Here is a 27,135-nt window from a genome sequence, read left to right on the forward strand (position 1 = left end):
TAGCAGACTATATCCCTATCCATGCATTGCAAGACGCATTTCTCTAAAATGCGTTCCGCAATCGCTGACGGCCAGTCAAACCCGTTTATAACGAATAGCAGGAAACGCTACGATCAGTTCGATACAGCATGTAGTTCGATATAGAAAAATCCATTTACAACGAACCTCCACATTGCATTCATTGTAAGGCGAGAGATTCGATTTCTTTCTCATTTCTTCGCTTCCACCTTGTTAAAAAAAGCCAAAAAGTTTTTTTTTTTTTTGCATGTGTGTATGGTTTCTTGTTTTAGTATATCTTCCCTTCTAAATTGCTTCTTTTCGTAAAAAAAAACGCTTTAAGGCGATTCTTTTTTTTTTCTTTTGCGTGCGTGCTGTGTTTTGTTTTAGCTTTTTCTTTTTCGAATCGCTTCTCTTCGCTCAATTTTGTTCGCGGCTTGGGCTTTTGGAATTTTTTTTCTTGCCTGCTGTTTTTTTGGCGGGAAGGTATCGGCTAGAAGGCGATAGTTTGCGTAGATTTCGGAAGCTTTCCCGGGGGGAAAAATTTCGATATACCCAATGTGTTGTTCGTTATAAAAAGTACTTTTTACGTGCGTTTTTATTTAAATGTTTTCTGAGTTCGATATCGAAAATAATTTGCTGTGCGTGGGTTCGTTCTAAACGGGTTTCATAGTAGTTGTAAGAAAGTGCCACAAAATATGTGAATGGCAATTCCGTGTTCATATTTTCAAAATGCAAGACGCGTGCGTTCATTTGGTTTGATTACACTTAAAGCATCGAACGCCTTTTGGTGGAACCTACTATTCTGAGATGTTTCTTTGTTCGTCCGTCCTTCTCCGCGTTCTTCATTAAAATGAGAGGGACAATTAGAGTCGCGTGACCTCTAACCAATTGTTCTCTGAAAGTTGATTGTCGACTGGTCAGCGCTGAAGTTGACACCATTTCAAGATAGCGCATCAATCAAGGCGTTCTTTATGACGTCTGCGAAACAAATATCGCTTTTATATTCCAGATTTATGCCAACTGTCGCACTACTATCGATGTGTATAAGGTGCTTCTAGGTGTTAGCGCGTAAGCGAGGGACATATGATCAGTCATGATGAGAAACTGTTGTCTTCCCAGAAAGTGTCGAACGCATTTAACACTGTGGTAGTGTTGCCCTGCTGCATGTCCATCCGGGAGGAACAGCACGAAGCCGGGGTTTCCATAAAAAGAAACTAAATTTATTAGAGAAACTGGACACGCTTTTTAGTACTTAGAGTATAACAATGCCGGGCACACGTCTCCGTGCCCTCGGTCCGTCTCCCCCCGTTCTGTGGGTGTGCCCTCCTTTTATAGGCTTCCGCGCCTATTCCTCATGCGCTGTTGTGCGGTTCGGACTGTGTCCTTTTTGACCGATCGGTAGCGGCCCCTGGGCGTAGTGACCCTCGCTCCCACAACACCTAAGTAGATGGTTTGAAGTCCGCCCGAAAGTATTATAACGTGTTTCCATCGTAGTCAATTGTGTACAAAAAAAAAAAAAAAAAAACAACTTTGACATCCTTGATGAGAGCAAAGTTTCTCAGAAAAACAGCTTTTATGGTTGCAAAACGAACGTTGGCCACCAGGAACTCCCAACGGAAGACACGACGAAGACCAATATCGAGTGTCGTTTTGATCACTGATCCATTTACTGCCTGGAGAGGTGGTATTTGTTTTCGTTGCCGGCGATCCTTTAATGTAGGAGAAATGAAGCTTACTTCGGCACCAGTGTCAACCAAGTACTGAACCCTTGATTTTCGATAAGCTCAGTGATGGAAGTGCTGCGCCAATTGCGCCAAATTGCGCCAAGGACGCGATCCTGCAACATGTAGCGCCAAATTGTCATTTTACCGAAGAATTGCGCCATGCCTGCGCCGAGATGAGATGTAGCAATAAAAAAATAAAAATTGAAGTCTTATCAGAGCGCGTGGCGTTACCGCGGTATTTTCCGCGCCGCAACTTTTACGCAAACCGAAACTGCGAGGGCGCATTATCGTCATCATCATTGAAAGGAACAGCGTTAGCAACATCTGAGACCAAAGCCGCAGAGGCTAAGCGAAGAACCATCCCACTGAGCAGCCTATTAAAAAAAAAAAAAGAAAAGGCTGAGCTCGTGGATGTTTTCAATGTTGGCTCGCCCTGTTCCCGTGCGCTAGCTACCAGCGAAGTCAAAGCTAGCGCAAGCCCAATGCTCTGTGCATTCCTGACTCGCGCGTGGGCTCGTGCAGTGTGGGCACCGTTACGGGCTCCTTGCGTGCGCTTGTAGCTTCTGCTGCACTCGCACCAAAGCTGAAGCGATGTATAGTTGACTTGCACCAAACTCTGAATGTAGTGCTGGTAAAGCCTCACCGTCCTTTTCGGAACACAAAGCACTGCGCGACTCGCGCGACTGCAGTGTCTGCTCCGCGGGTGTCGGTTCTCTGCAGCGCGTCGGTGCATGCCAAGAAGCGCACTCAACGGGTTAACTCGCCGTGATCCGACCGTGACTTCGCCAGCACGTCGAAAATGAATCAGAATTTTTGAAGCGAATATCAGATACCACAATATTTGAAGCTGCTGCCCGAAAGACAACTCTAATCTGAACTAAAAGATTCCACAACAGTGAGGGTCGTTAGATGCTGCTGCAGATACTTTAAAAAAAGTGCAGGCTGATAAAACTAAATATCCTGTACCATCAGAACTCAGGCGACATATTTAATTGTATTTATTTTTATCTGACGAGCAGATAAACTTTATTTAAAAAAAAAAGTTTTTTGTGTTTACCTTGTTGAATTTTCTATATCCTGTCTTAAAAAGGCGACAGGCGCTGTGTTCCAATAATAGAGATGGGCTTTATATAGCAATGCGGCATTATTTCATTTTCAAGTGATATGCCAACATATGCCGGACCCTGCTCCAGAAGGGCCACTACCTGCTCCAAAACAACATTTTGCTTGCTACAAGGCCTGCTCCAAAAGGTCAAAGGGCACTTCCATCACTGTAAGCTGCGTGGAACAGATGACTGCATGGTGCTCCTGCTGCACTGCCCGTCTTCAGTGAGTGGGTCGGTTCAACTGTCAATAACATACATGGTTCGAAGCCTTTCTTGGCGTTGTTGGCGTTGTCGCCAAATGTGGGCTGGTGTCGGCACAGCTTTTGAGTTTTGGCGGTGAATATGCAGCGTTGACGCCCATGATATTCTCTTGACCAGGATAGGGAGGAACAACGAAAACGGTGCAACCGCAAATCTCGGATGTTCTGCGTCCGTTTGTTGGCTCGCTCTACGAGTCGAGGATTGGATGGCCAAAACTGCGATAACTCCTCTTCCAGAGAGCAACCTTGTTCAGGTGGACCAGCTACCAAGGTGTTTTCACAAACTGCAGAAACCCCGAGAGTTGACACATTCACGATATTTTCTGCCATTTGGGCGAGTGCTTTCAGAAACTCTGATAATAGTGATAATATCATGCGCAACTGCTATGTAAGTCGTTAAAAAGCAGATTCCTGTGGATTGATGTGTCCGGGGCTTCCGTGATGCCTCTCAGGAGTCGGTTCATAGTGCGGTCGAGTTCGGAAGGTGTTCTTCCAAGTAACTTTTTTGTGTATAAGGGCCAGCTGTTGAATGCGGTGTTACCCGGACTCCGTTGTCCTCCAATTCAACTCGAACTTGAATTGGTCGTAGGGAGCCTTAGCTGGAGGAGCTCGTAGCACATCCCAGGTGATGCCAGCGCTGGTCTGGGAAAGGGCCGCCACGACGTCGTTATTTTTTTAACGTTGGCTTATGATGCAGCTCATCCGGAAGAGGGACTCGGCTGCAAGGAATCAGAGCTCTGAGTCCGTGGTCCAGAAGTCCGTAAGCTTCACTGTGGCGATGCTCCAAGTAGATGGCTGATTGTCGAAGTCTAGAGTGGCGTTTACCGGAAAACTAGCCATCGTCACCGACAGGGTTGGTTGTTGCGGAGGTCCCGGTCTTTAAATTGACGGGGTTCTTAACCTTCAACTAATTTATTTACATTATTAACATGAAGCCAAGATGGCAGGGCTTGCAACCGAGTTCGGAGTGTAGCTCGCGGATACTGGAATCCTGGTCCGGCTCGTATCTTGACTGGCGTGCTTGTTGCGCGAGCCCTTCTTCTTTATTTCTACTTGCCAGTGACCGGTACACCACTAAATGAAGAAAGAAAAATGACGTCCTGCATACTAAACCCCAATCTAGTTTCGCGGCTAAATTTAACAGGAAAATTCACTTCACGTGACTTATACACCAATTCAGTTTACCCTCTAAATTTAGAGCGGACGGACGTACCGACGGGCGGATGGACAAATTTTAGTGATGAGGAAATATGTGAATGTCAATTTTTTGGTTAGAAAACCAAAATATCAGAAAATGTATTATTTTGGTGTAGTTGTTTTATCTCGCGTTCCATCGCAACATCGAGCCACTTTCCGTCATAATCTAAAATCTTGAGAATAGGACGAATCAAATAACCCGCAACACGAAACACGACCCCATTTTTGGTCGTGTTCTCCGTCATTTTAATCTCCCTAGTTTCAAGACTTTCGATTATGATGTTTTCTAACTAGTTCGCCTGTATACTTTCGCTTCTTTCGGTTGATATTGATATTAATTGTACCTCAGGAGAGCCGCGGCACCGCAGAAAAGTAAATCGCTCATACCGTGAGGGCCTGCGGTCCCGCGCCTAATGATAATGAATGGGTATTGTACAGATGAAAGGAACATGGTGACGATGATTCCAGTGGAGCTTGTGGGGGAGGATGAGCGGTTGAAGGTGCAGGCGATGTCACATTTGTCTCAGGTGTTAGCTCGGCCTGATGATGGGGTGGTCGTGAGGCGTAACCAGGACTTCGGACCTTTGGTGACATCTACTGCACTTATTTCGTCTCCTGTTTGGCGGGGGGAGGTTCGGTAGATGTTAAGGCTGAGCTTGTCGTGGTGTACAGGGTGTCACAAAAAAAAATTTACACTGTCTTTTTTATCGCAAAAATAAACTAGGCATCGCCGAACGCTCATTCTCTGCCCAAAGGTACAGCCAGAGGTCACAACCAGATGCCAAAGTTTCAGCCTGATCCGATAACTTAATCAAAGTTATAAGTGATTTTCTGAGAATTGCAATGGGAAAATGGGGCCCATTTTTGCCCGTTTTCGGTTTCTGGTGCTATAGGGCCCCATGTGTTTGAAAACTCGGTCGGCCGCCATTTTCCCATTGAAATTTTCAGAAAATCACTTATAACTTTTGATTAAGTTAGTGGATTGGGCTGAAACTTTGGCATCTGGTTGTGACCTCTAGCTCTACCTTTCGGCGGAGAATGAGCGTTCGGCGATGCCTAGTTTATTTTTGCGGAAAAAAACACGGTGTAAATTTTCTTTTGTGACACCCTGTACATGGTTCGCTTTTATGCTGATGGCAGATAGGCTGAACGCTGAGCATTAGGCCTAGCTTCTAAACGTCGAAGTTTAGTAGTACAGGACGTGTAAGACCTCAATCCTGGCCAAAAATATACCTACACGTTGCCAAGTTCCAGCGTCGTGTTGGGGCGGTAGAGGACCACTTGGAGGGTGTCTAAATCTGCAGTGCTTTGAACTGCAGAACAGATGATCCCAGCCCCTGCCAGTATCTGCCAGCAGCTCTTTTTTTTTCCTTCTCTTTTTTCCTTGTATTGCTATTTTATCTTTACTCTGTAGATCTATGAATCTTTAAGGCAATATTGACGAACAATGTCTCTGCTTTCTTCAAAGCAATTGAGTCATACTCCGGTCCTGCTGTACCAGTGCTACCGGAATGGAACAACCATTGAGCCAGAGTCCGCAAAAAATTTGGCCATATTCTTCGACGGAGCGGGGAAAAGATACGGCATGGTACTAGCTCAAATATTGTATGCACACAAAGATACGAATCATGTCTCAAGGTAAGAGAAGATCCTTTACTAGCGTCGTGGTAGATTGTGTGTTCAATTATTCAATATATTCTTAGCTATGATAATAATATTAATAATAATACTATTATTAGCATTTTCCTATTACTATATGATTATTGTTATTATCATTATTAACAATTCACAAATGCAGCGATCTCCAAGTTGATTTTGTGCATTAAAAATGAGGCAGGCCGAAATTCGAAGTTTCACCATCCCCAAAAACAGATAGGAAGACTGCATAGAAATCATAATTTGCAGCCTCGCGTTCCTAAAAAAAAAAAGCTTCAAGCAGGTCATTATTTGGAGTCTCACGTGGAAAATGCGAAGGAATGTATCACACATGTCGAAATTCGCACAGTGTCAGGTGCTAAGAAAAGTTCTCACACTGCTCAAAATTCAAAGCACGATTAGGTAAAAATAGTTAAAAAAATGCACATACTTGTGTTATTAGTTCGCATGGCACAGGCGAAAATACCGCGTCGGTGCTTCAATCAAGCACTGGCCTCTAAAAATAAAGCATAATAATAAATTTTAAGAATTAAGAAAATCGTGTGGCAAGCGATTTGCCGGTTTGGATCAATGCCTTTGTAGGATCTCACCCAGTAGTTTCAAAAATCAGACACGAGTTCTTCGCACAAAAGCACGTGCAGACACAGACACATACAAAAAAAAATTGCGGTGGCTCAGCTTGGCTATGCCAGGATATACGTAGCGTGAGCTTATGCGCACAAAATGAGACGCGCTATCAAGCGGCTCCGGTGCAGCGTCAGACTTGGCTACTGCGCAACGGAGGCGCACAGCTGGGCACGCGGCGGCGCCAGTGCGTCTGCCGCGGCTATGACGTCACTCCTCTAAAATGCGAAGACCGGCGAGGCGCGCGCGATGGCAGTGAAGCCCACGGCAACGGCGGCTCCGGCACGCCAGCTGTGCGCCATGTGACGTCACTGCTCCTCGCGCTTGCGCAGACCGGCGAGGCGCGCGCGGTGGCGGCGGAGCACGCGGCGACGGCGGCTCCGCCCCGCCAGCTGTGCGCCGTGTGACGTCACTGCTCCTCGCGCTTGCGCAGTACGGAGCACGGCTCATTATGGGAGCCACGCGAAACTGCTCAACCTCGGCCAGTGTAGCTCACGCTACAAAAATGAAAGGTTATTAAACGCGCACAAAATGTTTTTTCCTTCTCATGTCACGTGCAAAGTTTGCGATATTGTTCTAAAGTCAATAGAAGGATGCAGATTATTTAGATAAAAAATTGCGAAGTTCATACACCACGTGCTTGCACATACAAAGAATAATAACGCAGATCACCCGCACATGATAAAAGTCTAGAAATAAAAAGAGCGGTAACGATCACAGTCGCGATACGTCACAAAACAGGCATTTGAAAGCCCTCTTCGCTTTCTTATTCGAGTCAAAAGAAAACAGGGAATCCGGTAGCTCATTAAATATTTTTTTCAAAAATAAAACGAGCGCATACTTCCCCGTAGTGTGTTCTCACACGTGAATCTTGAAAGCGTCGAATAGTACGAAGCTCACAAGATGGAATGGACGAGATATTAAGTTCACTTGGCCATGAGTGCCGCCGCACGAATATTTATAATAATAATAATAATAATAATAATAATAATAATAATAATAATAATAATAATAATAATAATTTTATTCAACAGGAAACCAGTAACACAATACAAATACGGGTCTGTCAAAGCCATAGGAGGCTTGTGGGACATGACCCGGCAAGTCGAGCGACGAAACACTGAGCGTTTTATACAAGAAAACCACACAACAAAACAAAAGTCAGAGGATGTAGGAAACACTGGAGCGACAGCAACGTTATACGGCTAATTAATAATAATAATAATAATAATAATAATAGTAATGTGTTGATTCCACACCTGTTATCTTATGTGCAAGTCTCAAAGTTGACAGAGGAATTTAAAAAGTGGGAAGTTATGGGTGACGATGTTTAAATTAATTGTTGGGTGTGCCGCTGTGCTTTCAGGTTTATCGTAGAGGGAAGTTGCGAATTCGTTCACATCGTTCTTAAGAGAAAGGGTTTCAATTATTGCTAAAGAAAAAAATTTCAGTTAAAAAATGCTTGAACTCTTCTACAAGTTTCCTTTCTTGAATCTTGGATTTGTTGCGATGCCGGTAACCACGTAATTAAACAATTGACATCATTGCGAGAATCAAGACACGAGTGCGCGCCAGCCTTGCTTTAGGATTCTGCCTGACTAGTCAAGACCATCAGTCTTGTTTCCACAGATACCTAAAATTTGCACGGGATTCTTGGAAACGCGGGCCTAATTGCTTTCGCGAAAACGACGCATTGCACAGAAAGAAACTAGAAGCTGTAGTGATCTGTGTCAAAAGACTGAAATGTATTTGCGTTATAAATAAATAAATATAAAACGGTAAATAGTTACTTATTAGTAATAATATTTATTTTTGCCTTTAAAGAGGTTTCAATTAGAAAATGAATGGGAATCATTCAGAGCTATTAAATGTATCCATATTAAAATATTATAAGGCACGCGCAGCAATGTAAAGGGATTGTCCGGTCGAAACCGGAAGTACTTACGTTTCTCCGCTCGTTACGTCGAGGGAGCCTTCATACAGAAAACGTCATTTTTATTTTGATATATGATCTCCCCTTATTAATTAAACCTTCCATGAGCGTATGTACGAAACTGCACCCCGAATTTCGCCAGTGTCAATGGCTGACATCTGTAGCTGCTGCGTGACGTCACAAACCCCAAAGATTGTCGGATGGTCGGGATAACAAGCGTTGGTCGATAGGTGTCTTGTATTTTGTTTAGAATTATATAGTCTCCTAAGATGTACCCTACTGAAACACGTTCCTTTCAATGCAGTTCCCAAGCCTCTGCAAAAAACGTCACGCCTTTTAGCAGGATATTACTCGAAAACAGCCATAAGCTTCGAGAAAACCTATGCCGTTTCGCGTAAACACAACTACGACGGCCACCCATCGAACTAAGAGCGCTTGCAAAGCAGAGGAAGCAGATTTTGCCTCTGAAGCGGCATCTGGGTACACATATCGGCGGATCCACTGGATCGGTGATGAGGCTGCGGGTCGTTCCCTCGGAGGCGATGTCCGCGGGTCGAAGGCGAATGGCGAATTGTTTAAATGCATAATGTCACTCGACTTGGACGAGCTTGGCGAATCGTAGCCACGCTCCGTTTTCACACGCGGGTCAAACAGGATCTGGCTGCACACGTGATAAATACAACTTTTGGCATCGTTTCCAAATGGCCTAGCTGCTGGTTTTGGTTTCGCTGGATAATCAGACCCATTGATCAGATTTCGGCGAGGACTGGGTGAACATGGTTGAATATGATTGTCACAGCATCACACCTCAGCTTACGAGCCTTCTGCCCGCTTAGAGCTCAGCTCGTTGCTCTCTTCTGTGAGATAATATCTGCCTAAGCGGGATCTCTTATCTTGACGGGAACCCTGTCCCTACGCACGGCGACGATTCATTTGGCTCGTCACTGCACGTCTCTCGGAAAAGTGTGGAACCCCACGTCTTGGCTCACATGTGCTGCCCGGCAATTGTCACAACCAAACGCGCAAGAAAAAATCTCACCGGTCCACGAAAGAAGTCGAGCGTAACAAGAAAAACGAAGCACGCTGCGGCGTTTGCTAGCAGACAAACGACAAGACGGAAGTGCTCGCTTTGCGTTGTGAGACGTTAGAGCTTCAATGTTGCCAACGAAAGCAGCGTTTACGCTAGGATGCGATTGAAGCAGTATAAATTCAATTACTAGTGCAGACGAGCACATAACATGCAGATATTAAACGTATGACGCGTCTCGAGGCAATAATAATGATATACTTAAGGCGTTCATAAAGAATGCTCAATTTGGACGGGTTTCTAGGTTTCGGTTTTTCATCGGAGCGCATCTCAACGACAGAAATCCAAGGCCCAAATGTGGATCGCTTTGACACAGACCGCTACGGCATCAAGATTTTTTCTGTGTGATGCATAGTTCTCGCAGGAGCTATTTTCGCCCGGGTTTATACGAACACACTGCATACCTCAATATCACCCTCAGGTTATCCCTTTCAATACCTTTGTTGTAATTTAGGCCGTGTTTAAAGATCTTGTAAATCGGATGTATAATGACTTTAATAAAAAAAAAAAAACAGTGTTTGCAAACGGTGGTTTACCGGTGGATAGAATTGTTTACACAATTGTATCTACCGTTCCAAATTATTTCCTTTTCCAATTGGTCAAAATCGTGGTAGCGTAAACGATAGTTTACGTGGGATATAAATTTTTACTGACAAAACTTATTTGCTTGAGAGGGTTTTATTGCCAAAATGGTTGCTTGAGAAGGTTTGTGTATTTATTTCACAAAAAAAAGTGCAGCGTCTGTAAAACACAGTTTACCAATGAATAGATTTTTTTTTTTTAAATGTCTGTATATTCCTAAAGTTTTGTTCTAGAATATTACAAAATTGAGCTCACGTAAATTATACATACTGTGAAGGAGAATTAAGAGGGTTCAATTTCTTCGTGATGATTTTAACCAATCATTTCCCGATAAATCGAACTTTTATTTTACTATAGAACAATTGACAGCTTAATGTATGTTTTGCTTTTGTGTAGCCATTCGTTGTCGTTTAATTAAGCACACCTTCAGGGCACTGCTAAATATACGGAGCTTCAATTACGATGGTGATCATACTTCTAACATTGGGAACGAAAAACACGAGCCCAGTAAAATGATCTAATGAAGCTGTCCGTACTAGAAAAGGGGGGGGGGGGGGAGTTAGGGGTGAGGGCTGCGTGTATATTTTATTTTTGTCCGATCCCCCAAACGGTCATCCTGGCGATTACCCCCATTAATTGGAGACAGTTACATAAACATAGAGGGGAAAACATTGCTTAAGAAAAAGGCCGGGGTAGTATTTAGTTAGGCAAGGTGGCAGAAGTTACCTCCCGTTAACAAAGGTATGTCGTTAATATGTGTATCCGTTCATTCTTAAGTGATGATATCACATCACAAAATCTACAGATAAGTAATTCCGCCACAGTCATTCAAAGTAGATCACACACTTGTTACAAAAAATCAAAGCGATTTATCGATGTTTTGGAGCTTGAGCCAGAAATCATCAAGAGAAATCTCGAACACTTGACCGAATGTCTAGTTAGAAGAGTCGCCCCTTTCTCCCCCCTACAAGAGACCGGGCACGTCGACCGGGTTTAAAACTGATATTTTCGATTACGAAACAAACAAAACTGAATCGTTCGACAGTGTACAAAGAGAGGTATAATATTTATATGTAGACTATCTTACTCACTATGATTGAATGCTGTCACTGTGTCGTTCAGTTACGACCATTCGGTTTCGATGAATCTTGCAAAAATTAATGACCTTTGCCAGTGTCGCATAATTCGTACGATGAAGTAAAGCAATCGGTTGGATGCTCAAAATTTTCCTTCCGAAAGCGAGTGGGATTCAGCACTCATGTACTCGCGGCAATAAAATTATCTCAAAAATGCTCGTAATCTTTAAGCGCAACAGCGAAGAGTGTACAACCGCTTTAACGAGTGCGTAGTTTTTCGTCCTGCGATCAAACTAATTGTTGTTCTGTCGAGATGGTGCCCTAATACTATAACCTCTTCTTGCACCTCTGTCACCTGCATTGATCACCTGTTAATTGTTTCTTGAAAAACATACTTTTTCCTAATGTTTTATGTTTTTTTTTTGTTTTAGTTGTCATTTGTAGCTCGTTCAGGACGTCCTGATTTTAATATTAGACACGTTATTTAAAAAGAAAAAAGAAAAAAGAACGACAATATATATATATATATATATATATATATATATATATTTACTTCCCATTTCAGAGACACAGCTCTCCTCAATTACCACATTCATTCACCTGCGCACACAGTAACCTTCGACTCAACAGGTAATGTATATATATATACATCTATGTGTATATATTTGTTTAATATAAAGCAACGGAGATTTTCGATGAAGTTGGTAAACTGTTGTCTGGTATTTGCCTAAAGCAATTTGAGAGCGTAAAAAAAACATTACTTTTATGAATACTGGGGGACGTCAATATAGAATAAATACACCCTCCCTTTGTTTCGCTTCGCGTACATTCAACTGACGCAAGAAGGTTTTTTTTTTTTGTGTTGATCTGCTTGCAGATAAATTATATTTAGATAGCGTCACAGGTCGAGATTTGAATCAGCTTATCACTTTTTTTAAGAGAATATGCCAGGTCTATTTCAGTCAAATCAAATATCACGCTACTGAATAAACGCGGTCACCAAACGCTCTATGGGGTAAAAAAGCGTATATAATATTCAAATGCAAATATTTATACTTTTCGTTTTAATTTGCATCAAATGTTATATTTTTAACTCTAGGTTGTGTCCTTTCGGAAAGGTTTTAAATATTAGAAACCTTAAAAAGCGGCGTGATTTCAGATAACATTCAGAGAATGTCCGGGCCACGTTCTAATATTTCTTAAAAATATATTTGAGTGCGTAATGTAGAAAAAGTAAAACCTCATATATGTTTCACACACAAAAGTAAACTTAACCGGACGTAAAAAAATAGAGATTGCTGATCTTCAAAAAAAGAAATGACTGCACAATTTTCTCGCATCCTAGTTTCGACCAAACCAATACCACCTAGAGCCCTAAACTCGTCAAACCCAAAGTTGGGGCAGAAGCTCACGGTGCACGCCGATTGGACTCGCGCGACGATGACGCAGCGTTTTTTACGCCCATGTCCAATGAGCGCGCTCCGCGAACTTTCGGCTCCAACTTTGTGTTTGACGAGTTTGGGGTCCCTGGAAGACAAGGTCTGCGCATGACGTATCGTTAGTAGATGCCCGACCCGCCCCAAGCGGCAAGCACCCCGAAGCTTGACGAGAGTAGGGGCCCCGCGGAGCGCGGGCGAAAAGTGATCGCAGCGTCCCTGGCGAGCTCGGAGCCTCCGCTAGCAGACGGATTCTCCGCAACGCATTGGTTTTGCCTATTTCCGTGCGAGGTGACCAACGAAAAATAATAATTGTCACGGGTATTCGCTGCTTTGAATGTGAAAAATAGGTGCAAGCGTCATAAGTGAAGGATATTTTCTTGGCGTGGGAAATATGTTAGAGCTTTCATGTTGCAATTTTGGGGCTCTCCTGAAGAAAATACTCTGTCATAACTTATGTAAGCGAGACAAAACACGAATGCACCTTCGCACTGTTTTTTGAAAAAAGGGTAATGTACAAAAAGTTTAGAACGTAGCTACGTTTCAAGTTTACTGTTCTTATCAATGAATTCGTTTCGCTATTGCAGTTCCCAGTTCTCATGAACATCATGCTTATAACCGTTTTGTCGAATAGGCGAATAGGAAGAAGTAGCAAAAGGCAATTTTGAACCACATACGTCATTGCGATGTGAGTAAGCTCTGGAAGAACTCGATTGTGCACCTGCAAATTTGACGCCATCACTAAAATTAATAAAGATGGAGTTACAAGAATAGAAGACTTCTTGCGCGTCCAAAAGAAAAATAAAAAAAAAACGAGAGCGTGATGTGCAAATAAAGGTGATTTCTGTAACGTCATATACGGTGCACAAATTCCGATTGTTAGCGCCGGGACGACTAACGTCTTCGTCGTCTTCTACAATAAAAGCAGGCACCCGTTGGACCGTCAGCAACTCCTTCCATTTTTCTATGTCTACTTTCTTTTTATCTTTGAGGAGACTCTACGCCGTTGCGTTCCTTCGTCCTCCTGCTTTTATGTTGTTTTTGTTTTTCCCCTTTTTGTTTCCTTGACGTTCGAACCTTCGGGTATTTTGTTTTGCCTTGTTTGGCTTAGTTGTTGCTCTCTTCACTTCGACGCTTACTACCGCCAGTCCGTCTGCTACGCTGTGCTCGGAGATTTTGAGCGCCCTCTGCAACTTTGTTGTTGTTGTCGTTTTCTTCCACTATAGTCTGCGATAACCTCCTGTTTTCGCCTTCGATTAAGTTTATATTCCGAAATCTTCATATGTGCTTTTTGGTATTTATTAGATATATTGAAAAGTGTAGGCTCGTTATATATTTATACTCAAATTTGATTTGTCTATGCCGGAACGTCTGCTATGTTCCGGTGATCCGGAACATAGCATGTCATATTCTGCCTCCCACTGCAAAAACAAGATTTTGCGATGTGTCAGAAAATCCTTCTTCCGCTTCTCGAAGACCTAACAAACGTGAGTAATTAAGTTGCTGCAGGATTCAAAGTAAACTAAAACAAACAACTGAAAAAAAAAGTGACGCTCCCTTGTTTATGTTGCAGGGTTTTCATTTTTTTTTCTTCATACGCGCGCAATGATTGTTGTGGTTGAAGGAGTGTTTTGCTGGGTGATTTGCTTCTCTCTATCGTCTGCTAACTATTAGTTTTATTCACTGTTGTTCGCCACCTGTTACCCATTTCTCTTTATTCTCGTTTGAGAAGGGGACCCCATCTTTGCTGCAAAGTTCGGAAAATGTTTGCATGGTAATTTTCTCGTTACTTCTTTGTTTTTGTTATGCTGCCGCGGACTGGTAAGCTTGCTGTGGTAATCTTAACATGTTGTTTGCGGAAGTTTCAATGATCACCTATTTAGGTAAGGAACTATGACAACGCAGTCTGTAACGGATCAACAGTAGCCTTTTACAACGTAGTTCGAGCAGCTAAGCGCCTTTCTTCTCTTCCCAGATGCGCTCCAAGCTCGTGTGATCATCTGAGTGGCGTTTAAGACCGCTAAATAGGCAGCTCTATCTTAGCTTAAGCGAGCGTTGTTATTTGATTGTCGTTGCAGTTGCGATCAGTGGATTCAGCTTCGCATGCGAACTGTCCGTAATGAATTCTTTCAGCTGTTAGGGTGACGAAACGGGGCTCGCAATGCGTCTGCTTACGTAGACTCAGAATCCTAGAGAGGCGTTCGCCGCCGCTCCAATAGGTTTACAGAGGAACTACGCCGCATTTACTGGCGGCAAGAGCTGCGTGCGCGACTGCTCAGCGCGAGCTGATAACGAGCTACCACAGTTTATTTGCAGCGTGCATGCGACACCATCAAGACTGCCGGTCTTAGCAATGTGAGCTCGTTCTGAGCACGACCACTGAAGCAGGCGATGGAGCAGGCGGTGGAGCAGACGATGTAGCAGACGATAGTGCTCATCCGGGCTACCTAGGGGGCGCTGAGGGGATCTACTAGTGATGACGTCTAGAGGAGGAAACGCGCAGGCCCTGTGTTATAGGTGGTATTAACGAAATCCAACGAACAGCAAAAAAAACAAAAAGGCAATCATTTGGGCCTTTGTTTTATTATTATTTTCTAAAAGCTCGAAACACTTTGCAGCGTCGCATGTTGCAATTTTTCTATTCTAAGAAAGTCGATGGAGGCTTCAGTCGGCCATCTTGGGTGGCAAGAACATACAGAGAGCAAGTGTTCCAAAAAGCGTCTTTTGTGCATCAAAACATGAGGAGGAGGGTCACGTCAATCAAAGTGCAACGTAGAGAAAGCACAGGATAATGGGGGAAGCCAAGCGCCCTCCGTCATTAGTTCAAATCGGGGAGAAACGAAAGCACGGGGGCGCATCGGGAGGGTAAACAAACGCACGAGGTGCGAAGAGAGCAGAAGAACCTGCCAGGCCGTATAGTCACTGACCGCTTGAAAAACTCAGAGCGTGGTGAGTCCCAAGAACACCTTCGTAACACTTCGCAGCCAATCAGACTGCGGCAGCAGCCAGCGCCGAAGAACCAATCACGAAGCAAGAAGAATGCACATAATTAACCACCCTTTCTGAAGCTGTCATTGATTATGAAGCAAATCAGTCGCTTGCGTTCTTTTCTTGCTTTTTTTTGTTTTTGTCCGAGATTTTATATTGTTTTTTTATCATTTTTTATAGTATTTTCCGTGTCTTTTCTTTTACAATTTTTTTATATGATTTACCATTTCTTTTTTTTTTAAAGAGTTGCTTGATACGTTTAGAAACTTTTTCGGCGCTTTTATGCTTCTGCACCACATACCTTGAAACCAAGCCTAAAGACCCACTAGCACGAGAACATTCTGAGAACATTCCGAGATTGTTCAAAAGAACATAGGCAACATGCTTGGAATGTTGCAAATTTATGTAAGAACATTCTATAAACGTTGTCAGAATATGGCGCAAGCACTTTTCGCTACATTCGGGGAATGTCTTCAAAGGGATATTCCTACAACGTTCTGAGAACGACATAGAACATTACCAGGGCATTCAATCAGCATTTAAATATCCTAACAAGGTGTTAAGAACATTCTCAGAAAACCCAAAGGACTCCTGCAATTTCCTTCAGTTGTTGCACATTTCTGCAAGAACATCCTTTCAATCTCCTCGGAACGTGGCGCCCCTACATTCAAAAAACATTCTCTGAGGCTGTTTTTTTTTTTTTTTTTTTTTCGTTTTTTTTACAAAGATTCTACAATTACAGTTTGGTTAGGCTACAGCCCCAATGAGCCGTACGACATATATAGATTTGGTAAAGTTTATTCCAGAGCGATCGATATTTTTTAATCAGAGATATTTTTAGAAAGCGGCTCGAGGTAGCCACTTTACCAGCTCACCAGCCTGAGCATTTAGTCACGACAGTTAACTCGTACCTTCTTTCATTCAAAATGCGCTGCATACATAACCGCTCACTCATTCCGAGCTTAAGAAGAGATATACATGCCATCCCACACTCAACTGCAGGATATGATGCTTTCAAAGTACTGAACTCTAGATGCCAAAAATCGGGTCTATTCCAAACTGCACCTCCACATACGCAACGAGTGCCAAGTTCATTATTAAGTTTTGAAAACCATTGCTTTTCTCCTACACCTTATATCACATTCCTCAGTAGACTCATATAAGATAAAACTGATCCCTTATGCTAAGTTTCCAGAAACTCCGCTTAATTTGCATATTTTTGCCACAACGTGGTAATAGTGGTTGGTGTTTCAAACCACAGGTTACGTGAAAGTTTCATAAAGTTGGCTTCACCTGCGAAAATTCTAGGAATGTTTGCAAGCGTACGTTCCAAGAATGTTGCGCAAATAAATGTTCAAAGGCAGGTGTTTCGAAAACATTGTGCATACGAATGTTCGCCAACGAACGTTCCTAGAATGTTGAGCAGCTTACCTTGTAGGGAATGTTTGCATAGGAATGTTCCTAGAACGTTTCAAATGTTGTTTTAACGGTCCTTCAAGAGTCAGAATACCCAGGAAATGTTCGCACGACATTGGGTGCTACGTGGGAACTTTGAATCTTCTAATGTGGTGAAAGAAATTTCTAAATGGTTCGCATATTGTTAAAAAAAATCTAGGAGATGAAACACCGAACGCCCGACACGTCCTTGACCCTTGGGATGAGTGGTATTTCTATCTAGAAATTAAAATATCTGTATATATTGTTTTTTTCAGCTCATAAATATAAGACGTGTGGTCAATACTTCTTTTTTTCAGGAACGACATCAGAGGTGAGTCTCGTCGTGCTCCGGGAATACAAGGTTCACTACATAAGTAAGCAAACCGATTACTCAAATATCTTGCACGTGTATACAGATGTCAAAGACGTAGCTACGTTTTTGCGCCCCTTTTACCGGGTTAAAAGAAAGCTGAAGCGTTGTTTTTTTATCTTTTAGAACGCTGTTTGAGTTAGGATCTATGCACCTTAAGGTGGGTGCAAATTAGTTTTTCGGAGTTTTTAGCAGAATAAACGTATCAATATCAATATTAATTCACAAAGTAATCTTGGGTCCTAGCTCCGCTCTCTGTCACCCACCGAGCGCGAAGAGAAAAGAGTGGAAGAAAGTAGCGAAAGTAACGTCACAGGCCGTGTCAGATGAGCCTTGCTCGCCTTTCAGCTGACTGGCATATGCAAACGACAAGGGCACGACGTCTATTAGAGACAACGGGCGGCAAAGGCTTGCCGCATGCCGAACTGCAAATGCAGCACCCTTTTTTCCCCCTTTTAATCCGCGTAAAAATTGTTTACGCCACATCCTGTCCACATTAAGTACAATACTCGAATTCAGACGATAAAAAATTCATAAAAGGCTTCTCCTAACTCAATAGTTTTCTTCTTTATTTTTGTTTCCTTCGAAAAGTGCTTTGAGTGCCCTTTACCTAATCAAAACCATTTTTAAATCCGAACCTTAAAATCTGCGCATTGTGTGGTTCCATAAGATTATAAAACAAAACAAAACAAAAAAAAAACAATAATAAGTACAATATCAGAAGTCTTACCTTCGCCGTGCCCTTTGAAAACTATGGTGTTATGTTAGTGTAAGATAATGCGCTTCCCCGCTTGAACACGTGCGCTGAAGGAGCACGCAACTTTGACGTAATGAATGAGCACGATAGTACGCTAGTTTGGGCTGTCGCCTCTATTTCATACTTTCCTCGCCGTTCTATCAAAAGTAAACACGCCATTGAACGCTGCAAGGTCTTGGAACCGATTTAGATTCTCCAATGTTATACCACCAACATCGATAACTATGTAATCCTCAATCATGGAGGTAGGAAGCTTCAGGAGGTGACATGAGGCCACCAAAGGTGAAGCCAGAAGTGAGAGGGGACACGACCCAACGATGACCAAAACCAAGAGACGCTATTGGACGACAAGAGCTCTCGCATTTTCGTCCAATAGCGTTTCTCAGTTTCTTTTATCGTTAATGACGGGGCCCTCCTCGCTTCTGGCTTCACCTCTTGTGGCCTCATGTTGCCTCCTGAATCTTCCTACCTCCGCGTTTTCAATTGACCCCTCTGAAAAGTGCGTCAAGCAACACTGAGGGCCGCCTTTGTTTGGGCGTCGCTTTCTTGGCGAAGCGTGCGATTGGATCGAAATTGACGCCGAACGCTGATGCTCCTTTCGTGCCCAATGCATGCTCAAAATTCGAGCCCAAAATATGGCGGCCTTGGATCAGCTACCGAAGGGCGCCCGCTCTTGAAAGTGATCTGTCCCTAAATGGCAGAGTTCTTTGAGCCAAAATTTTTACTTTTGTCTAGCAATTTAGGGCCTTAAAAAGTTCGAAGAAGCCGAGCTAGACCAAAACTTCGTTTGTTTGGCAGTAGTCTTGGTACCTTGGCCTTTGTTTGACAAGCAAGTGCCTATATAGACCAGGTGTGAAGTGTAGCTAGGCCTCACTGCTGGTAGTTTTGCTGTCATCTGGCACTTAGGGGCCTGAATCACCAAACAAATGCAAGTGATAAGCTTCAATTTTGTTGTTCGCTTTTTATAAGGCAATTTTGGGCCCATAATGTCAAACAAGTGCCAGATTTAGGCTTCAGTGCTGTTTCTTCCTTCATACGTGGCACCTTTGCATCAAACCTGGTACTTTGGCAATATGTGGAGAATTAGAGAGAAGCCACACAAATGTCAAAGAAAAGTACTTTGGCACTAAGTAACATCTTGGAGTAAAAGCCGCATGAGGCACAATTTAGGCTCCTAGGATTCCCAAGCTTGCGCCAAGTTAGGCGCTTCTCTGGCACCTTAGATTATGCAAAAATATTTCGAAGCACCAAATGATGTCATGACTCTGTCACTCCTAAAACATCAAGACATGCGTTTATATTTATCCCCGATTGCTTTAGCCGAAGTGGTCCGCGGAAAAGAGCTCGTTGGCAAGATCTACGACGTGGATTTCAAGTGTACCAACGCTCAAGAGCTGTACAAGGAGGTGTGTCCGGATGGATGCGGTATGAAGCCTACGAGGGACTTCTAGGTCTAGAGTCCGCAAAATCTTCAAGAAACGTTTTCTCGACGCTGGATGCAAACTCAAATAAACCGCCATTCGAGCACAAGGTATCAGAGAGTTCGTATTCCATTCCTGAAAAAGAAAGATTCGATCGCTAAATACATACGAAATTGCATCGATTTCGCGAAACTTACCAAATGTTAACAAAACGGAGAATAATCATAATTCCTACGATCATGTAATGGGACATATGGAAAGTCGTTATTAATATTTATGCGTGAATGCAAAAAAGAACTGTACATTTATTTAACTTCATTTTATTTATTTCATTATTCTCTACCAGAAATGTCGTGACTAAAAAGGGTCGACGACCGTAAACTGAAAATAAAGGTTTAATTGGAGAACTTATGCAGAAAACAAAATAAATAACTAGCTTTGAGAAAATAGTAGCGCTCGTCGACGGCGGCAGCAGCGAGCGACGGTTCGTCGGCGTGACAGCTGGATAGAGCGAGAGTGAATGTGTCTCGTTGTCCGGAGGCCTGGTTCACACTTGCCAATCGGCGGGCGAATCTGCAAGAATTCGGCCGCCGGGCATAGCGTCGACTGTGCACTGCCGCGGCCGATTCCGCTTCAGCAGCAGCGGATTCGCTGTTTGTATGAACCAGGCCGGAGAGTTTGAGTCGGCAAAGCCGCGCTCGGTTCCTTATCTACTACACCCCGTATCCCGAAGATTCGACATAGAATGTTTGGGAGTGAGCAACAGCAAAACTGACGAGGCAAGATCCATTCTGGCCTCCTTCTCTTTTACACTCAATGCAAAAAAAAAACACCAATCTTCTAGGTGTGCGCAGAAGTGTTCCTTCTCGGTCATTCACGCAGTATTACTTACCACTTTAGAATTGTGTCGTACCGGTGCAAGCTTAAACAAGTTAACAAAAAGCTAAACCAAATGGCCGTTTACAACAACCTTTGAAGTCGACTAAACCATAAATAGCAGGGGGAAGGGGGTGCCGCCGCTTCCAATGCACCCTCCTCAGAATTTATGGTGCTCCGTGGGGGCCGCCATGTTAAAGCTTGATACCAGTGTTGCTGCATCTGTAGGTCATCTTTAAGTTAGAGCAGACAGAAAAAATCTGGCCACGGCGCAACGCCGATGTACGCTGGATGCTAGAGCCGGTTTGCTTTCGTTGTTTTTGTTTGGTCGGAGAAAATCTAGCAACAACGCACGTTCAACAAGGCGGCGGTATTGTTTTGGTTTGACGCGGTTTGCGAGCACATGTAGCGAAGACGCGACCGGAGAAGTGCCCCTGTGATGGTCGCGGAAGACGGAAAGTATCATTCGTAATCGTCGTGTGTGCTTTGAAAGCGAAGGGAGTCACAGGGTCCACGAGTGCGCAACCACAAGCCAAGGTTCACGACAGCGCTCCGTTGGCTTCGGCGATATCGTTCTGTTTGGTGCATAGAAATAGGTTTGGTGCAACACGGCGATGCGACAAAGAGTTGAAACGTTCGTGGTGTGTGGTGCGGTGCTTGGAGGTTGAAGCCCATACTAACACGAAGCGCAAATTTGTTATTGTGGGGTTGAAATTCAACGGGTTTATCCCGTCGTCGTCAGCTGATCCGGTCCAGCTGGTCCGGGAGGACGCAGCGAGCGCTTTTAAAAGTAGGTCTTCCTTCGTTCCGTTTCAAAATCTGAAAGATTCTCGACGCATACCGTGAGTAAAAATTTGCGGGCGTTTTCACCAAAATTGCGTTGTTTTAATTGAACAATGGACCCCGGATTATTGTCCTAGACCTGCTGTGTTTATGCTTCGTGTTGTTGGCGTTTGCACAGCGACGCACACCGCCCGAGTAAATGATTAGGTCCTGCAAACGACCGGTCATACAGAATTTCAGGGAAACTTAAGTCAGCACCGATATTTTCTCGTAAATCTCGTGTGAGTTTGTTGCGCTTATCATGTGGTGTGAATAAATTAGGGCAGCATTTCCTACCTGCCTACGGATGCATGAACTGAGCCCATGTTTTACGTAGTGAACATAGCGTTTTTTCTTCATTTCGGAAAAAGGTGCTGGTGAATATATTATGGTACAATCACTCTAGAGTTCAGGAATCTGGGAGAGCGAACATGCTTTCCCAACTTTGTCTCTTTTTTCTCTGGCATTGCCCCTAGTTTCAAGTTGCAGTTTCAGTAGACATACCTATAGCAGCAGGTACATACTGCTCTAAAGCAGATAAAAGACTGGTAAGTCAGGGCGGTGCGGACTCCGTGTTTCGCGCTTTTCGCAAGGCGACTGGGTAAGTGCTTTTGCGAGGTATGCGGAATACGCAAACGATTTTGTTAGGACGAGGATATTTTGCCGGCAGCCGGCATTTTCGGCTCCCGGTAATTATTCCGGCACAACGGTGGCGCCACCGTAGCCACTGGTGGAGTGCCGGCATAATTAACAGAATCCGAAAATGTCGGAAGCCGGCTTTTTTTTTTTTACCTCGTTCATTATGCTGGCAGCCGGCATTTTATGTGCGTGTTGATTTTGCCGGCATTAAATTTTATAATCATTCTGGATGTTCTGCTACATCACGCGTGTATTCCAACTCGCGTTTTAACAAAACCCGTCTAAAAAAGTAAAAAGAAAAAAAAAAAAAGGTAACAGGAAAGCAAGTTGTACATCAGCCGGTGTTCGGCAGCATGAGGTTTTGTGCTTCCAACTTTTAAACGTGCGTCTTCAACGAGTGGGACTGTTTCTGTTCCGCTGTTGCATATATTTTCCCCTTTCCCTTTCCATTATTACCGGGAGCGTGTTTACCCATGCGGGCCGCGTACCCTGTTACCGCTGGGAGGCCGGCACAGAAGGCGGCTCATTAAATTGGCTTCTTTTTGAAATGAGCCGCCTCACACTGTTGCCGGCGTCCCGGCTGTAACGCGGATGAGGCGTAGGCAGTCCGCACAGCCCTGGGCGGATCTGCCAGAAGCTGATATATTCTTTGGTTAGTCACAATATAATTCGAGCTTTTCAGTTTCGGTGGTTTTGTAGGCTTCTTTTCTCTAGTGGAAGTGCCAGTGTTGAATAGAGGCCAGGCCTTCATTTCGTATGCTTACCGATCAAAGTTTTGAAAAGGACTCCATCGCATGTTTTCTTTCGGTTATATATTTATTGCACAGTAAGCATGAAGATCGCATCACAGAAATTAATCCTACAATTTTTAATTGAAACAAAGGCTAGAAGCTCGACGCACATGCATGAAGCAAACATGAACAAAATGGAATATGGTACAACTGTTCGCTGAAGCAGCAGAAAGAAAAGAATTCGTTATTCATTTACATCGAACACATTGCCATAACTTTGCTTTTGCTGCCTCTTCAGGGAAGTGCAAGGAACATGAAATCACTCGAGGCACCAGTCACACATGATCGCATCAAAGTCTTCCAAATCCCCGTGACATGCATTACACTGCCAATGATGCAAGGACTTCTTCACATTTTGTGTGGTGGTCACAACAAGCCATGCATCGTCTGTAAAGAAACTTCTTCCAATATTAATGTCCACACTCATCTAAGACACCGCAGTGAAGTAGCTCGGGCTGTGTCTGCACATCTTCTTCAAGTACCCTTCCTTTCAGTGCACTGTTTGCAGCCTCTGCGCCTACCAGCCATGTGAGGATCACGTTCTTTTTTTTTTTTTTCAAAGATGGTAAGAGACCTGAAAGAGCTACGTCCTGCGGCGCGCTTCCTTTTCCTATGAAGTCCAATCACAGTTAGGGTGCTTCCTTTTGGCCGTCCACATCTTCGCATTTGAGGGGCCAACTTTACATCCTTTATAGTGGTGGTGGAAGAAGCAGGTTGCTCTCTGCTGTGTTCCTTGGCTCGCTGATTCCAGGTGTCATCACAGCTTGATTCTCCAGAAATTCAAACTGTCCTTACACCAGAGCTCTCTTTGGTAACTTCAGTTTGTACTACAGTGCAGAGACCCTCGTGATTTCCTTTTTGCACTTCAATGACCTCCGGCAGCCTGATCTGAGTAGGGTCATTGGTAACTTCAGCTGATGCCGAAGGGCAGGGGACTGCATTGCTGTTGGCCGACGCTTCCGAGAGCTGTGGGGACTTGGGGCACGGATCATGAGAGACCAAGCTGGCATTAACACCGTTGTCGGCTTGAGCACCCCTTTCGTTGATTTTGAGATGTATGTTGTCACCAACCATCCAGTAGTGTTGAAGTGTCTCCAGAATTTGCATTCTTCTTAGAAATCCGGCCATGGAAACTTCGGACAGAATGCCAGCAATTCTTCCTGCCACCGCCGAAGCTTTCTGGAACTTTTGATGGCTTGACAAAATTATTTGATGGTCCTGCCTGTTAAATACGAGATGTAGACCTTGGATGGTTGTCTAATCGATTTATTCTGATGGAGCCTTCGATTGAGCCTGGCGCAACGTTCCTAGCCTGGCGCTGTCTGCTCGTGCCCCGCGGCTCTCAAGCGCTCGGTGCGAGCGCAGCCGATGGTCACGAGCCGATGGGCGCCAGCTTGCCAGCCGCTACATAACACCCCCTCCAACTAGTCGTTGCTCCCGTAGCGTTGCGGTTGTCGTCGCGCTCTAGTGCCCCTCCGGGTACCAGTGAAAGGGCCAGCGTCTGCCGTCGAAGGAGCTGACGCTGGTTCGCGAGGAAACGCCGCCGGCCTGCTACTGTTTCGCTGGGGTGATGCGTCTACTCGAGCTGGAGTATCTTCGCCGGGAGATGCTGCCCGTGGTGGAGTTGGACTCTGGTCAATCTTGAGGTCCCACACAGGAGACGGAGTCTTCGCTTCTTGTTGGGTGCTGGCTGCTGTACATCGCTGATGTATGTGGTTGGTATGCCGGCGTACCGAACCTTCATCTGTGTTCAGATAAAGGTTCATTACGCCAGGAACCCAGCCTTTGCCGTGTGGAAACTTCTTTGTCCAGACCGACTGTCCCACGCTCAGTTCCCGTGCGTTAGTGACGCTTTCCGTGCGGACTGGCTCTTCAGAAAGTACAGTTTTTAATCGTTCAAGAGCTGATGGAAACCCCCTGCCATAAAGCAACCATGCTGGCGTTTTTCCCGTTGCAACGTGAATGGTAGTGTGCTGTTTGAATAAAAACCTGGCAAACGCACAATTCAGCTCTTTCTTTCCCTTCTTCCCGAGTGCAAGTTTCAGCTCCTGTACCATGCGCTCCGCCTGGCCATTAGTGGCGGGATGGTACGGCGCACTAGTTACAGCGATGATCCCGTTGTTTCGGTAAAATGTTTCATCTCCTCGGAAACTAGCGCCGCGCCATTGTCCGACACAATCTTCCTTGGTAGTCCAAACGTTTCAAAAATGGTTCGTAACTCTTTAATGATGGCGGCCGACGTCATGTTGCGGACCACGCGCACTTCAAGCCACTTCGTGAACGCGTCCACCACAACCAGAAAAACATGACCCTCGACGGGACCTGCAAAGTCCAGGTGAACAGTGTCCCACGGCTCGGTTGGCCTATTCCACACAGAGATCGGTTCCTTCGCGGGTGACTTCCGGTGTATCTGGCAGGTGCTACATGCAGCGACCCATGCTTCAATATCGGCGTCGATCCCGGGCCACTAAACGTAGCTGCGAGCGCAAGCTTTCATCGCCACTATTCAGCGATGTCCCGAGTGAATTAGAGCCATCGTCTCTCTTCTCAAGTTGTTAGGAATCACGACCCGTGTCCCCCAGCTTACGCATCCTCTGTGTGTCGACAACTCTGCCGCTTTACTTCTGTACGGCGAGTACTCTGGGGATTGATACCGATGAATATTGCCTTCTTGTACTGCCTGGTATACTGTTAACAAGACGGCGTCACGTGCTTTCTCCCTGGCTACTTGGTCTGCGGAGAGCGGTGGGCGGGTCAAAGCCTCAAACATCAGTATGTCTCCGAGTACTTCTGGCTCCTCCTCCGTGGTGGACATGGGAAGTCGGCTTAGAGCGTCCGCGTTCTGATGGCAGTTTCCTGGCCTGTACCTCAGCTCATACTTATAAGCGGCCAGTTTTACGCACCACCTGGTCATCCGCGGTGACAACACTGGTGGAACGGGCTTGTCAGCTCCTAGGATGCCAAGAAGAGGTTGATGATCTGTGTAGATTGTCATGCTACGCCCTGCGACATACTGATGAAAATGGCTGACTCCATACACAATGGCTAGGCCCTCTCGGTTCAGTTGTGAGTAGTTGCGCTCAGCGGTTCCCAGGGTCCTGGACGCAATTGATCTGTTTTTAACAAATATAAACTCGAACCAAGTAAAAGCAGGAGTGTTTGCCTGCGACCTAAGTGATCATCTACCAATAATTATCTGTACGAAGGGGCATGTAAAAAATAAAATATTGCAGTCAGCATACCCAGTACAAAAAATAACAGAAACAAACCTGACCATCTTTTGTGATAAAATTGCACAAACAGCTTGGGAAATTGTACTGAACAGTAATGACGCAAATGACGCCTATGATGAATTTCTCAGCATTTCAAAACCGATATATGCAGAAAGTTTTCCATATGTACGTATTAGGAAAAGCAGAAAGATTCGTAAACCATGGGTTAACTCCGAGCTTCTCGCAAGTATTGATGAAAAAAACAAGCTATACAGTCAATTTATTAAAACTAAAGACCAAGAAATATTACGTAAGTTTAAAACTTGTCGCAATCGTCTAGATAAAGAACTGAAAAAGGCAAGATGCGATTACTTCGCAAATCAATTCATTTCTGCGGCAGGGTGCTCAGAACTAATGTTTTCCCCGACAAAGTCAACAAGATAATCACAGATGATGGTGAGTTTTTTGGAAAAGCACTTGCAGATGCTTTTAACAAATATTTCGTTAATATTGTCAATAAAACCGTAACGAACTGTAACCTCGTGAACATTCCGTCCAACCCGAATTCTATTTTTCTTAACCCTGTAAATGAACAAGGAGTTGTTACTACAATTATAAATTTAAGCAACAGCAAGGCTAAAGACGCTGATGGATTTCAGATAAAACCAACTAAGCACGCTGTTGAACTTCTTGCCCCTTACATAACGCATATATTTAACCTTTGCCTTAGTCAAGCTGTTTTTCCTCGAAGAATGCAAGTTGCCTATATAAATGTGTTGTATAAGAAAGGCGATAAAAATTACATGGGAAACTACCGTCCCGTGTCGATACTTCCAATTTTTTTCAAAAGCGCTAGAAAAAATAATTTTAAACCGTTTTATTGACTTTGAGCAGAAGCATAACCTTCTAAATGAATCTCAATTTGGTTTCCGTAAAGGACTCGGTACAGAGTCCGCACTGCTCGCGCAGAAAGGACTAATCTTGACCGCACTCGAGGAAGGAAAATTGGTTCTTGGTATCTTTGTAGACTTAACTAAAGCATTTGATCATGTAAATCATACATTGCTTGTTCAAAAGCTTCAACGTTATGGTTTCAGAGGGAAGGTAAACAAACTACCAAGGTTACTAAATAGATTAGCTG

The 27,135-nt window shown here is 44.1% G+C and overlaps 1 long non-coding RNA gene across 1 annotated transcript; it reads left to right on the forward strand.

Moving 5' to 3' along the window:
• Positions 1–11,808: 11,808 nt before the first annotated feature.
• Positions 11,809–19,671, forward strand: LOC121833101. The gene is made up of 3 exons (XR_006076556.1): positions 11,809–11,875; positions 17,424–17,480; positions 19,554–19,671. It is a non-coding gene; the product is annotated as an uncharacterized LOC121833101 (long non-coding RNA).
• Positions 19,672–27,135: the final 7,464 nt, after the last annotated feature.

The sequence above is a fragment of the Ixodes scapularis genome, unplaced genomic scaffold (assembly GCF_016920785.2).
Source record: "Ixodes scapularis isolate PalLabHiFi unplaced genomic scaffold, ASM1692078v2 PGA_scaffold0__279_contigs__length_252992795, whole genome shotgun sequence".
In the NCBI taxonomy this organism is placed as follows: domain Eukaryota; kingdom Metazoa; phylum Arthropoda; class Arachnida; order Ixodida; family Ixodidae; genus Ixodes; species Ixodes scapularis.